Here is a 15,725-nt window from a genome sequence, read left to right on the forward strand (position 1 = left end):
AATACCAATGAGTCTGTCAAAATAGCCCCCCAAAGTCCTGCTCTCTCCAGCCAAAGGACCAGGAGAAGGGCAGTCTAGCAAGACAGAAATCTTGAGAGAGTAATCTCTCTACTTTAGCCAAACGCCGCAGGAAAAATTGTGGCCCACCCCCCACCCTCACCAGCAAAGGCTGAGTGGGGACCCTGGACTCCTACCCTCTCCAGGCTGTCATGGGGTGCTTCAACCCCCTTGCCCTGTGGTGTCAAAGAAGACCCAATAGAGAGAAGGGAACTTTATTCCTCCAGCCCCACTCCACTACAGTGTCAGTGGAGATCACTTGGGAAGCTGGATTTGCATCCCAATCTGGCTGTAACAAGGAGTCTGTCTCTCCCCCAGCTGAGTAGTGTCAGAGGAGGTCTGCTGAAGTGGCCAGTGGTGTCAGTGGAGGCCATGTGGGGAGCCCAAACTCTTCACCCCTCTCTAGCAGAAATGAGAATCTTTATCCCTAGTGTGTTAAGGGAGTCTGAACTTCTATTCCCACCTGGCAGCAAGGAGGAAACATCAGCCTTCCCCTATCAAAACTGTGTCAGAGGAAGTCAGCTTTAGACAAAGTCTAAAAGAGATTCAAAGTCTCATAATGTAATACATAACATGATACCACAAAAATCCTGCTTTAAGTAAAAATGCAAGGCATTTCCTCAGAAAGGAAAAAACAAAACTGTCCCTATTTGCAGGTGACATGATTGTTTATACAGAAAATCCCGAGGAACCTAAACTGCCCCTCCCAGAACTAATAAGTTCAACAAGATTGCAAGGTACAAGAAAATATGCAAAAATTAATTGTATTTTGTATATGAGTAATGAATATGTGAACACTAAAATGAAAAATACAATTCTATTTACTATTGCTCAAAAGTGAAATGTTTGGGTATAAATCTAACAAAACATGCACAGTACTTGTAGGCTGAAAACTATAAAATGCTGACAAAGTAAATCAAGGAGGATCTACATAAATGAAGAAACATACCATGTTCATGGATTGGAAGACTCAGTATAGTAGTCAACATAGAAGTCCCACATAACAGTGTCAGCAGTTCTGGTTTATTCTGTGGCCTCTCTCCTTGGCTTTCAGGTGGCTGCCTTCTTGCTGTGGCCTCAGTGATCTTTTTGGTGCCTGTGCACACTTGGCATCTCTTTGGATGCTCAAATCTCCTCTTCTTGTGGGGACACCAGTCAGATTAGATCCAGGGCCCACCCATACAATCTCATTTGACCTTAATGATCTCTTTAAGACCCTATCTCCAAATGCAGTCACATTCTGAGTCACTAAGAGTTAGGATTTCAACAGATGAGGTTGGTGGGCTTGAGGGGATAAAATTCAGTCTATAACAGACTCTTTAACTGGAAGACTCACTGCCGTCTGTTTCCTCCCAGCTCCCCAGCCTCATATCTTATCTCTTCTCACTTCACTCCCTATGCCTTACTCACGTTCAGACACGTTTAGCTCTTCCAGTGTGTCATGAGTGCTCATACCTCCATATGTTTGTGTGTTATTCCCTTGGTCCAGGACACTCTCTATTCCCCACCATAAACACTCTCTACCTCCAATTCACCAACCTACTCTTCCTTATCCTTCAGATCCCAGTTTAGATATTATCCCCTTCAGGAAGTCTTCCCTGACCCCAAGCCTAGGCTAGTTGCCCTTCTAGGTGTCCCCATCCCAGCACCCTGATCACTCCATGTGCTCTAGTGATGCTGGCTCACCTCTTCACCTCCCCACCAGACTAAGCTCTGCAGAATCAGAGGCCATATCTGACTGTTGACTGTCAGGCTCCCAGAGCTAACAGAGGCTCTGGCATATAGTAGATACTCTATGTTTGTTGAATAACAAACAGTGAATTTGAATATAGGATGAATGGATTTGAGAGGCTGGCTTTGTGTCCTGTTTTCACAAGTCTCCTGCCCCCATTGCCTGAGGGAGACAAGGGAGCGATCTTCTCTCCTGGACATGCCTGAGATGGAAGTTTGGGGGTCCTGTACTTCTCTGCAGGGGTCTCTAATTCTGCCGTTTAGTAGCCGATCCCATGCAGCCATGCAAGGGCACATCTCTTTTACTAGTGTTGATGGTACAAGATGCGTGCAGATTACGTGATTACGAGTACCAGGTTTCTCCATCTTCAGTTAACCTGGGATCAATTTAAAGCATTAATCTGTCGCTTGTTTCACCCTCTGTCCAGTTAGCAGACTCTTCCAGACAAGACTTTTGCAGTCCCTGCCCAATTTTGCCCATTCACTCTTCATTCACCCTGAATTACACATTTTTCCTGCTCAATCAGAGGTCTGTTTCTCTCTTTCAGTTTCCCAGGGCCCTCTACTCTGTGGGTGTGTGTACGTGTGTTGAAGAGAGGTATTTTCTGAGTCTTGTATAAGCATCTTTGGCTTTGGGGCAAAAGTACCTACGGCAAAGCCCCTGAAATTTACTCCGTATTATCCATTTGATTTTTGCCCCAAACCCTTGTCTCACTAGAACCTTGTCTGTTTCAAGCCCCAGGTACTTTCATACGTTCCTCTGAACTGTGTCTCTGATTTAGGTCTGCAGGGAGGCATACTTATTTAATTGGGTTTGAATTCCACCTCTTCCACTGGCCACTTTTTATCAAGTGACTAAGACTTTCAACATCCTACTTTCTTTGTTTGTAAAGTGGGTTTAATAGTGGCACTGGTCTTGTGGAGCCTCAGTGGGGTGAGACAGGTAAAGGGCCTGTCATACAAAAAACTTTCAACAGTGTTCACTTTTACTGTACTGAGTCAGCCTTCCTACCTCTTCTCCATTTCTTTGAGACCTAGAGCCATGAGACTCAGGTTTCAGACTCAGCTCTTCCCCTTACTGGCTCTGTGACCTTGGTAAGTCTCTTAACCTTTCTGAGCTTTAGTTTTTCTCATGAGTATGAAAGGCACAGAGAGCTTGAAGGGCTGTTGTGGGGGTGAGAGGTGGTCAGCTGTGGAAGCTCGTTATCCACATGGTTGCCATGCACACGGCATGCAGGCGATGGCACAAGATCCAGGAGAGTGCCTGTGGTCCTCAGAGCAGCTCCTGTCAACATCACAGACTGGCTGTGGCAGAACAGCTCACATTTGCCATGCACATCAGCGTATGAAATTCTTGTTCTTTTACCAGCAGCTTCCCTGAGTCTATTTCTGGAAGTCAACGTCCCTTTTTTTTTTTTTTTCCTTACAATATTGATTTGCTTAACAGTTCACGTTTCCCCAACCCATAGGCATGTGAGCTCACACACACACACACACACACACACACACACACACACAGGGTCTGGGGGCCTCCATCCGTATGCAGGGATGGGGCGGGTAGATTTGAGAGGGATCTTTCTGAGAATCTGGGATCTGGGTTGGACTTACTCATTCTCACTGGTTATGACTGGGCTGGAGAAGCATTAATATCATCATAATTTTATACAAAAATGTTATAATGAATTCATCTACAAAATGATTTTTTGGATCTTTGAAATCAGTCATTTGATTCATTTATAATAGAGTGGAGGAAACCAGGGCTCCTAGAAGGGAAAAGCTGGTCTAAGATCATTTGCCTGGGTTTTCATTGGTCTGGGTGCCTTTCTTAGATTGGGTTCTTCAGAAGCAGATCCTGAGACAAGGATTCTTTTACAAGTGATTTATTAAGGAAAAGCTTTCAGGAGAAACTGGAAGGGAGTGAGGGAAGCAGGATGGGGAAGACAGAAAAGCTGACAAGTGTGCAATTTCAGGCAGGGTCCCTGGACACTGTCTTCATCTTGATCCTGTAAAGAACCTCTGTGTTATAAATGATGCCTCAAAGTTTGCAGGGACAGGAGACCAGAGAGCTGAGTATACACTGACTAGCTAATGGACCAGACAGGACTAACCTGTGAGGCACTGCCTCCTGGCTGTCTGCACCTTTTCTTCCTTTCCCTCCATAGTTCCTGGGCCATAAACAAGCACTTTAAAAATAGTTTCCTCTCATTCATTATTAGTAGCTGTGTAAGTTGATGTTGATGTAACCACTTCAGGAAACAGTTTGGCATTGTCTCCTAAATTTGAATAGCTTATGCCCTAGCAACTCGCCACCTAGTTAGGAACTCTTTCTCATGTGTGAGAAGTCATGTACAGGGTGTTCACAGCCCAATAACCAGGAATTGGAAATCAACCATACCCTCCTCAACGGCACCATATGTATATAAATTGTATACAATGTATCCACATGATGGAATATTATAGAGCAATGAAAAGAAACTATATCTTTATAAAAACGCATATATGAACCTCAAATAAATGTTGAATGTAAGAAACTATAATACAAAAGCATATATGATTTCATTTATATAGAATTAAACAGTAGGCAAAACTAAACTATAATATTTATTTTTTTATTGAAGTATAGTCAGTTTACAATGTTGTGTCAATTTCTGGTGTACAACATGTTTCAGTCATACATATACATACATATATTTCTTTTCATATTCTTTTCCATCATAGGTTACTACAAGATACTGAATATAGTTCCCTGTGCTATATAGTAGAAACTTACTGTTTATTTTATATGTAGTAGTTAGTATCTTCAAATCTTAAACTACCAGTTTATCCCTTCCCACCCCTTTTCCCACCTGGTAACCATAAGTTTGTTTTCTATGTCTGTAAGTCTATTTCTGTTTTGTAAATAATTTCATCTGTCATTTCATTTTTAAGATTTCACATATAAATGATGTCATGTGGTATTTTTCTTTCTCTTTCTGGCTTACTTCACTTAAAATGATGATCTCCAGGTCCATCCATGTTGCTGCAAATGGTATTATTTTATTCTTTTTTTCATGGCTTAGTAGTATTCCATTGTATAAATTTACCACAGCTTCTTCATCTAGTCATCTGTTGATAGACATTTAGGTTGTTTCCATGTCTTGGCTATTGTAAATAGTGCTGCTATGAATACTGGAGTGCACGTATCTTTTAAAATTAGAGTTTTCTCCGGATATATGCCCAGGAGTGGGATTGCTGGATCATATGGTAAATCTATTTTTAGTTTTTGAGGAATCTTCATACTGTTTTCCACAATGGCCTCACCAAACTTACATTCCTACCACAAGTGTAGGAGGGTTTCCTTTTCTCCACATCCTCTCTAGCATTTATTGTTTGTGGACTTTTGAATGATGTCCGTTTAACTGGTGCAAGGTGATATCTCATTGTAGTTTTGATTTGCATTTCTCTGATAATTAGTGCTACTGAGCATTTTTTTCATGTGCCTATTGGCCATTTGTATATCTTCATTGGACAATTCTGCTTATTTAGATCTTTTGCTCATTTTTGAATTGGGTTGTTTGTTTGTTTTTTAACTACAATATTTAAAGTTACTAGGAGGCCAGTCATGTTCTATTTCTTGACTTGAGGAGTGGTTACAACAAAGTTTTCTTTGTGATAAATCATCAAGATGCATACATCTATTTTGTATACTTTTCTGAGTGTGTGATGTATTCCATCATGAAAAAAGGTTAACATATTTAGGAACAAGTTTTCTTTAAAAGTTTTAATTCTCTTTCCCTTTCTGCTTTTTTTCACTTTTGTAATGAAGCAAAATCAGCAATAACATAAGATTTTACTTTTAACAGTTTTTGAGTGCATAATTCAGTGGTGTTAAATACATTCATAATGTTGTACAATCCTTACCCCTATTCATTTCCAGAATTTTTTCATCATCCAAATAGAAACTCTGTGCCCATTAAGCTCCATTCTCCCTTCTCCTAGCCCTGGTAACCTCTATTCTACTTTCTGTCTCTATGAGTTTGCTATTCTACTTACCACATATATGTGGAATCATACAATGTTTGTCTTTTTTGCCTAGATCATTTCACTTCAAGTTCATCCATGTCATAGCACGTGTCAGAATTTCATTTCCTTTTATGGCTGAATAATACTCCGTTGTGCATACAGACCACATTTTGTTTATCCATGTTGAATTGTTTCTGCATTTTGGCTCTTGTGAATACTGCTGCTATGAACATGGGTGTACAGATATCTGTTAGGATTCCTGCTTTCAATTCTTTGGGGGTATATGCCTAGGAGTGGAATGGCTGGATCCCCTTCCACTTTTAAGCCAGAGGAATGGGCCCACCTTTTCGGAAGAATTTCTGCAAGAATTCCAGCCAGTGGGAGAGCTAAATATTGGAGAGCTGGGTGAGAAAAGGAAGCAACAGATGCTCCCAGCTACCATTACTCGTGACTGAGGAAGAGCCAAGATTCTTGGGTTTTGTGCCAGTTCCACTCTCTGTGACCTAGATGTCTCTCCCGTGCACATGGCCAGAGACCCCACTATTAGATCAGCACAGTAACTCCCAGGTTGGCGGGGTAGAGAATAAACAAGGTCAAGTGCGAGATGTCAGGGACCTTAAAGAGGCATCTTGGTGTAGATAAAATGCAAGGCGGGGTATGAAATGACATACAGACAAATTGTACTGTGGTTCTCCCTGGCTAGATGCAGTAAGGACAGGAAGAGGAGGTCAGGAGAGAAGGGAAAGGGGCAGGTGATGTGAGAATGGGGAGGAGCAGAGGGATGGCAGATGGAGGACGTAAAGAAGAGGATGAAGAGGATGAAGGCAGAAGAAAGAAGGTAGATTTTCTTTCTATCTTCCAGAGGGAAGGGGCTGGAGCTGGCATCCGCAGGCAGCATCCTCTGGTGCTGCTGCTGGATTACAGGGGAAAATAATAACCCATCACTCTCGGTGACTGGCACCCCACCTTATGGGCCCTGGAAGCACAGACACAGCAACCCTGACAGAAATGGGTGCACTGAAATCAGTGAAACAGAACAGTCCTCAGCCTGACCCTCTGGAAGCCCATTCCCGCCTAATACATTATAGACGAGGCTGACTTTTATCAAGACGTCTGGCCTGCTGTGTAATAAATGTGTATCGTCCCCTCTTTATCACCCATTACCTCATTAAAATAATTGTCTTAATTTCATGTGAAAGTGATTAATAGGGCAAGTGTTAAAGGAAATTAATACTCAAAAGGAAGGACAACTGTAGCCCAAAAATAACTCCTCTGAATTGGTGTAGTGGCCAAGTTAAAGATTCTGTAGTTAATGAGCCTTAGAGAGTTAAATATGGAATAGTCCAGGAGGGTGGCTGATGGAGGCAGGGCAGGTGGGGTGGAGCAGCAGCGGGAGGGGGAGAGGCAGGGGCGGGGTAGAGAGAGGGGTTATTCTGTGCCCCTCACTGCGAGCTCTGGGAGGGGGGACCCCAGAGCTCCCAGGGTGCTGCCTGCCACTTGCATGGCCTTGGGCCACGGCACTCAGCCCAGTTCAGGGTCCAGGTGAGCTGCTGGCCCGGAGAGATAGAGAGGCTCTTGTTGAGTGGGGACCCTTCTCCAAGTTGGGTGAAGGAATCGGCATGTCATCCTTTCCTCCTGTGTCCAGCCATGCTCCTTCCACCCTGCGTCCCCGAGATTCTTTTCAGCTCTTGCTCTGCTGACCAGGCAGCTGGATCCGCAGAGCAGAACTGGAGCAGGTGCCCGGGGAGCTGCGCTGAAGCTGCTTTTCCAGCCCCAGAGGTGACCTGGGGTGGGGCATCATGGTTCCCTTTGACACTTTCCCCATCATTCAATGTTTTGTCTCATGTTTATTAAGCTCTTGGGATAGAGCAGGTTCTGCTTTAAAAGCTGGGTGTTTACAGATAAAGACTTGGCCTTTCCATTCAAAGAGTTTCCAGTCTGATGGAGACAAAGACACGTGGAAAAGGCATTATCTGTTAATGCTCACTCTCTTGGAAATATATATGTTTCTCCAGAATTCAGCTGTTGAAATTTTTTTTTTTTTTAATTCTGGAAGTTCTCATGGGCTCTCAACCAATGAAAACATCTCTAAAGACCCTTCTGTGTGCCTTGGCTGATTGATGCACTGCAAACCATCTCAGCTGCACTGCAAACCATCTCATCTGACAATCAGCAAGGAGGCTGTTTACTTGGTTTGGATGTTCTTCCAGCCCTTCATAGTGTGTGCCTGAAAACAACTGTGAAACTGGATGGCTAGCCAAGGGTGCACAGTAATGGTGGTGATTCTGCTGCAGAGAATTAAAAGCATCACCGCAGGATGTTGAAATGGGAGCTCTACTGCCATCCGAGGTACCTTCCAGGAAACGGGTGAGGAAAGAGAGCGTAAGAGGGATGGGTCATTAGGTACGGAGACAACTTTGGCCATAATGAAAGACGTCATAAAAATCATTGCACCCTGGGGGAGTGGCCAATGATCATATGAACAAAGCTGGTCCAAGACAGAGGACATGAATTGACTGGAAGAGCGCTCAGTACCTGGAAACCCTCTGAACAGAGAGGGGGTGCCGTGCACGGAAGCTGAGACCTGGAAGACTGGGGGTTCAATGCCTAGTTCAGCGTCATTTCTGACAGCCTTACACCTTTGTGTGACTACTCCCACCACACAGGTTCCTCACGTATTAAGTCAATTAGTGGTATCAGTAATACAGATTATTCCAATAAGGTTTGTTTCTACTTACATATTCCTTTTGAATTATAGGGATGGAGGTTATAAAATATATGAAAATGGAAGTGAAAAAAGTCTCCTGTATACTTTTTATGTTGAAACTATCCATCGGTGTAGGGGTAAATATATATGTATTACTGCAAGATTTAAACGGTGCAACAATTCACAATCATTTTGAAAGCTGTTAGTTTTTTGTGCAAATACGTTATTCAGAACCTTCAAAGGGTTAAATAAAAAGGAAATTGAAAGTGTGTTAGCTAGAGAACTTTATGTCCTTTTTGAACACAGAAATATTTGTAAAAACATTTAAATAATAATAATACCAGCTGAATGTAGAGATTAGATTATATCATAATTCTTATCTTTTGTAGAATTGTTTTGGTGTATTAGCATTCATAGCACTAAACAAAATAACCTTTAAAATTTGTATTCAGTGTTTCATTTGTAAAGTCCATTTAGACCATGAGTCCCTCTTATTTGCAAAGTCTTCATATTTTAGAGTTTGAATTAAGCATAATATGTCAACATTGGGATTTTATAAAGAGAAAAACCTCAAAGCTCATGTGCAGCAATGTCCATGATAAGCCATTTTGTGTCAAGACTTAATAAAAAATATTCATATGAAGGAAGAAAAAATGTATTGCAAATAACCGAAGCATACTCTAAATGCCCTGGTCTCCGGCTGATCTCAGTTGAAACTATGAACTCCATCTGAGTTCATGACTGCAGCAGGACTGTTCCTGAACTGTAATGTCAAACTTCTGAACTTTGACTGCTAAAATTTTTAGTACACAATTGTAATAATAATTATGTGGTGTAATATTTCAGATTTTTTTCCTGAATTCTGGACATTTGTTTTAAGACGGTGACATTGGGTGTTGGCCCAATCTGGATTTTAACATTTGGTGTTGTTTGGCCAAAATATGAATGCAGTTGGTGTCCACCTGCCCCGTGTGATGGAAGCTGTGACAGACATGACGACGTCAGGGATGAAGTTGTGTCTGGCTGCCCTGGGGAATCAGGCAAGCCAAAAAGGAGATTGGGAAGGTAAATTCAAAGTTTGCCCAGAGAACCAGAAGGAAAGTGAGATGGGGTCTAGGCATTCTAGGAAGAGGAACAGTTAAAAAAAAAAAAAAGTCATGAACGCCCTTTGAATGTCAGGTACCATTTTGGTATCTTCTACACGTGTTACCTCCTTTCATCCTAAAGCAGCAGGATGCAGAGGAGCAGACGGAGGCTCAGAGAGGCTAAGTGGCTGCTCTCTGCAGCCTTGGGAGTGACTCCAGAAGAATCTCCCTCATATGCAACATCCCTGAAGCCCAGAGTCTCTGGCTGCCTGCCTCAGGTGGGGTGAGGGGCCTCCCCGGAGCTGGGCATGTGGCTGAGGTGCTGGGACTCTTGCCTGAGGCCTGATTCCTTTGAGGCCCAGTGCCTTTAGCCTTATTCCTAACCAGTGACCTTATTTCTAACCCGTCGCCTTATTTCTAACGTCACACAGGAGCCAGCCTCCCCAAGGATGCCACTCTCTTATTCCAGACAGGCCAGGGCAGAGGTGTCCCAGGTGCCCAGCAGGGCCTCAGCTTGCTTTGTGGCCCAGCGGGTCACCCTGCAAAGCTGTCTTCTAATGGCCTGATTCAGACCCGTTCAGACGCTTTCCTTTTTTCTTGGGTTTTTCTTTCTTCCCTTTGGTCTCTTCTGGGGAAGGCCTGCTGCCTGGCACAGCTATTGTATTTGGAAATGAGCCTCCCGGGCTGGTGAATAAATTGCATTTCATCCCTCCCTGTCACTTCTGGTTGGGGGAGCATCGGGAGATGAAAGCTGAGACTTCAAAAGCTCTTCTTTTGACGCGGGCGGCATTTCTCATTTCAGAGCCTGGCAGGCCTTGCCGAGCCCGGCATCTCCACATCACTGGCAGAAGCCAAACCTCCGCCATCCCCTGGGGATGTTCTCGGCCTTCTGGACTGGGGACCTGGCGGCGGCCGTCTTCACTCAGTCAGCCAAAGGGGCAGGGTTCCATTCTCAGCGAAGCGTCGCTGGTGGCAAGTGAATCCGGGCTCCTGGGAGGGAGAAGCCGGTCCCCTGCCTGGAGTAACTGAGCGGTCGAATTTGTATTGTAATATCGAAGCAGATACAGCGAACACCATTCATTTGGGGAATAATAGGATTCTGACACAGCATTTCCCTGAGTGGCGGTCCCATTTCCCCTCCTCCACCTGCACTAGCCCAGCACTTAACTCCGCGAAGCTGGCTGAGCAATTGCGTTAAGACTCGTGGTCTGCTGGCTTCACTCTCAGATGGGCGCCAATGGAGGATGGCGATGGGGGAAATCCATCATCCACTGCTCAAGCACAGACCCCAGGCTCTGAAGGGCAGACGTGTCTCCAATGTCCCTGTCTGGAGGGGCTGAATGAGCTGGGAGAACTCAGCTGGCTTCTGAATTGGGCAACACTCCACAAAGCTCCCAAATCTAGAAAAGCCACAGAATCTCTACCTTTAGGTTGGCTTCCACCCCACTCAGGAATAACTCGTGCATGACGAGACCCCAGGTGACTTAACTTCTGAGTGTTTCCAGGACGTAGCAGAGTGTCCGGTGCAGAGGTGAAAAACTATCATACCCAGAAGGCAAGACGTGCAGAGATTCCCAGTCTGACTTTGGAGTCAGGGGACTCAGGGGTCAAGTTCTGCTCCATCACATACTGGCTAAAGATGCACAGAGGGTGGTTTAGAGGTTCTTCCTCAGTTTCCACATCTATACACTAGGGAGAATAATGGCTTCTACCTCATTACGGTTGCAAAGGTGGAATGGAATTATTTGCATAAAGTGCCCAGCCTGGTACCTAGCAAAGAACTGATCATCAGTAAGTGGTTATTTTTATAGCTCGCTGGCTGCAGCCACTTGAGAGAGGGTGTAAGTTAATGAAAAAGGCACAGATTTGGGAGACAGAGGGCTGGGCTTGAGTTCTACTTCAGCCGGTCTTGGTAGTTGTATGACCCTGGGCAAGTTACTTACTTCAGGAATAACCACTACCTCCGGCATCTACCATTAATGAAGTCCTTATCCTGCACCAGGGGCTTTGTCTTGGGTACCAACTCATTACTCCTTGCAAGGGGTTAAGTCTCTTGCTCAAGGTTTTGTTGCAAGAAGAAGCAGAAATGAGACTTAAAGTCAGGTTCATGAGCTTAGCGCATCATGCTTCCAACCACGACATCTCACTGGGCAGTTTCCCCTAACTCAGTGTCCTCACATGTCTGATGAGGACAATCATGCCCACCTCTTAGATTTAGGATGAGAATTAAAGGAGATAACACAGGTAAGACACACTCTCAAAATGGCAATCTTTCTACCACTAATAACTTCAGAAGGCAACATTTAACATGAACAATTTCAAGATGTAGTCATAGACTCTGGGGGTGGGAAGAGGTTTTACAGGATCATCTAACTGCAACCTCCTTCAACCCTGATGGTTAGAAATGAGACAGCCACTGGGCCTGGCCCCAGCCTGCTGATTTCTGGGAGAGGCAAGGGCAGGGTCTTCCAGAAGATGATGAAGATGTCCAACCAGGACTTGAGGATTATGTAAGGAAACTTGATGGAGCCGAGTATCAGGCCAATCCCCAAGGCTTCCAGCTTTTGTATTCACGCCCCTGCAAAACTCATCCTGGTTGGAGAGGACCCAGGCTGCCTTTGCAGAAATGCTATGAGTTTTCTGCCACTTTGGGCTACTCCCCCAGCCTATCTTCACCCTGCTTTGACTCAGTTGGAGCCCAGTGACTGTGGAGCTAATGTCCCTTGGGACAGTCCCCTCAGCTGTGTTCTCCCCCAGAACCTTCTCTGGTCTGGGACCATGGCTTCTGTTTTGCTGATGGGAAAAGAGGCTCACTGGAGAAGAGACCACATGGGATGCTGTGGCTCTTTATTGATGGGCGAGGAGGCTGAGGACAAGAGAGTCAGGGAGGGCCCTTCCCTCAGTGCTGGCCCTGACCTCTCCTTGGATTTCCCTGGGGAGAATTGGACACTTGTCCAGCCCCGGTGCCCTGAGGTTTAGAGGGGCAGCAGAAGCTATGTGAAATGAAACCCATGGGCTGTCATACATCACCACACGTGATAAATTCACAGAGGTGGAAAGGAAAAAGAAAAACAACAACCCTGAGTCCTGATGGCTGTGCAGCTGTGAGAAGTAAAGTTTCCAGAATGGCAATGAGCAGCCTTGTGCTGGAGTTTTATGTCATTTGCTTTCAATTCCATTTACAGTTATTTCTTGTTTTTATGCCATGTTTTATTGAAATCCATTTTTTACTTTAATGCTTTACGCTCAGTCATGGATCTTTTTTTTCTCCCCCCATCTTTTGCTTCCTGAGCACGTGAAGGTTCACATTATGCAAACACCACAGAAAAGAGTTTTGAAGCATCATGGGTTTTTTGTCCTTTTCTGTATTTCTCAGAGATGAGTACTTATTTTTCTGAAAGCAGGCTGGGGACGTGGCTGCGCAGTCTGGGGTGTGGTTCAGAATCTGCCGGCAGGCTCTCCTGCCTGGGGTGGGGCCTGCCCCTCTCTCTCTCTGGGGAACTCAGTCCAGTCCTGAGCTCACAGTGGGCTCCAGCCTCATGACCAACTGACCAGTGGACTAGATATTTCCCTGCTCTGGACTGCAGGTACTTTAAGCAGAAAGAGAGAAGAAACACAAGCGTGGTCTTTGAGGCTCTGAGGCTCTGAGGCAAGCCAGAACATGTCTGGAAATGGAAACAAAACAGGAATCAGAGTCTTCTCCATGCTGCCAGGGCCTTCCACCGGGCTGCCTGCCTCCACCAGATCTTCCAACAGAAGAGAATGTTCCCAAAATGCAGGCATGGAGCATCTCCCAGCTCCAGACTTCTGGGCTACACCACACCTGGCCCCCTTGGTGTGACTCTCAGGAGCCACTAACAGCCTTGGCGACCATCAGGCCAGGCTCTTCACTGTCCTGGTCCCTGCCAGGCTCACTGCCAGCTCCTTTTGTTTGGTCATTGCCCTCTCCACGTGGAGGGGCTTTATTCTGGTCCCTTCTCCAGGAAGCTCTCCTGGTCCACTCTGGCTGCCCACGCCCTTTCTAAGCTGAGGCTACTTGGACACTTTGTCCTATGCCTCGCGTTGATATTAACTGTGTCCTGTGTGTTGTCTCTGGATGAAGTTTGCATGAGAAGGTTGTAAGCAGAGTCTGACTATGAACCCACAAGGCCTGTATAATTTTATACTATTGGGTCTGTGAAATCTTAGGCAACTCAGTTACTGTCTTTGGGCCTCATTTTCCTCATCCTTAAACTGGAGATCACAACCTTACCTAACTCATAAGGATGTTGTCAAAATTGAACGAGTTTATATACATAGAGTACTTAGAACAGTGTTTGGTATAGCGTAAATACTATATAAATGCAAATTTTTATTATTAGTTCTAAATAACAAAAATCAACTTGACAGCTTAACTTTTAAAAGAAGAATTTCTTATTATATAGAAGTTATACAAATGTCTCGTAGAAGCCAAGGACAGGGGTGTATCTGGGTCTTGGGTGGGGACTGATGCCAGAAGGAGATGTGACCCTGGTTACTTTGTGAGTTTCATCCTTCTCTGCTTGGTCCTCCAGCAGGAAACGGCCACCAGTAGCTCCTGAGTTGCCTGCCCAGCCACATGGAGTGAGTGAGTTCTCGTAAATTCCTCGGGAAAGCCTCTGATTGGCCCAGCTTGGGTCAGGGGCTCAACCTTTATCCAAATCTCTCTCTCCAAGGGGGCATGGCAGACCCAGGTCATACAAAATGTCCACAGGAGCGCTGTGGTTAAGCGTGCGTGCAGGTGCGGGGGTGGTACCTGAGAGGACCAGCGATGCACAGTCAGCTGCTTCACAGTGTGTCTTCCTCATCGCAGAGGGCTCTCTATACTTGCCTTGTATCCGTTCACCTGTAACACAGCGAGCGTCACACATAGCCTGCACTGATTACAGCTTAGCCAAAGTCTAGACACAGACTCAAAACACAAAGATTGTAGCTCTTTGGGCGTGCTCATCGAAGTCTGGAGTGAGTTATAGTCAGAGAGCTACCCCGAGCTCCCTTGGGCTTGAAACAACGAAACGACTCTTGTTCCTGCTTCTCCTTCCCCCTCCCCCACCCACCATGTGCCAAGACACTAGTCAGTGGGAACAGCTTCAATGAAGAAAAACTGTCATCGGAACTTTGGAAATGCGCAGCTACCAACACTCTCTTTGTGCTAAGAGCCAGCAAAGGCTCGTACCTGCCCACTCCGCTGGGCTTGACCTCCCTTCTCCTACAATGAATGGTCTATGAGGCCACAGGCACTGGAAGTTTTCCTTCGGGCACTGACCGGGTGAGCATCGGCCTGGGGGGTCTGAGCAGCGTGGCAACAGAGGAGGTGATGGAAGGATGCCTGAACTTACCTCACTCCAAGGGGTGAAATCAGACACCAGGGAAGAAAGAAGATGGGTCACTTATGAGGATACCTCCTTCACCCTTGGCCGCAAATCTCCCAATTTTTCACACTCAGCTTATTCTCATCAACAGAGAAAACTCACGAAGTCTGCCAGCTCCTAGCCCACTTATCTTCATTCCGTGGGGCAGTTATTCTTAGACCTGGCTGTGCTGTAGAACCATCTAGGGAGCTTTTAAAAATCCCAATGCCCAGGCAGCACCCCAGACCAATGAAACTGTCACAGAAAAACGTGTTACACCTCAGTGTTACAGCTCGGTTGTGACAGCAACCTGGATCTGGGAGAGAGACCAAGCAGCACTCTCAGAGCTGGAGAACTCAGGTTTATTACACCACCGGGGCCAGAGGAGTTAACACTGCAGACTCTGGACACCGTCTGTAGGTTTACACAGGCTTTTATAGGCTGCCAGTTTACTCTTTGCAACATCGTATGCAAATAAGGTATAACAAAAGTTGACTAATTAGAAACAAGCTTTGTAGAAATGGACCAATCAGGAGGGAGAGAAATAACCAATCAGGAGTGAACTCAGGGAACCAATAGTATTTTAGGGGTAAGTTGCACTTTCCTAGAAGTAAGGCGCTTCAGAGGCAGAAAGTGAGATGGAGCCTCTGGGCCAGGGAACCGGATAGTGCTGGCAGGAGAGTAGTGGCCCTGCCGGTCTTTTTTTATGGGGCTTCCCACCTCAAAATCAGGTTCTCCGGAATGGGGCGGGGCATCCTTCCGCATTTTTAAAGC

At 45.4% G+C, this 15,725-nt stretch overlaps 1 long non-coding RNA gene across 1 annotated transcript; it reads right to left on the reverse strand.

The window, feature by feature from the left end:
* Positions 1-14,032: 14,032 nt before the first annotated feature.
* On the reverse strand, positions 14,033-15,061 carry LOC106728718. The gene is made up of 3 exons (XR_001364989.2): positions 14,940-15,061; positions 14,357-14,446; positions 14,033-14,167 (listed from the first exon to the last, which is right to left on the reverse strand). It is a non-coding gene; the product is annotated as an uncharacterized LOC106728718 (long non-coding RNA).
* Between the last annotated feature and the right edge of the window lie 664 nt (positions 15,062-15,725).

The sequence above is a fragment of the Camelus ferus genome, chromosome 33, assembly GCF_009834535.1.
Source record: "Camelus ferus isolate YT-003-E chromosome 33, BCGSAC_Cfer_1.0, whole genome shotgun sequence".
In the NCBI taxonomy this organism is placed as follows: domain Eukaryota; kingdom Metazoa; phylum Chordata; class Mammalia; order Artiodactyla; family Camelidae; genus Camelus; species Camelus ferus.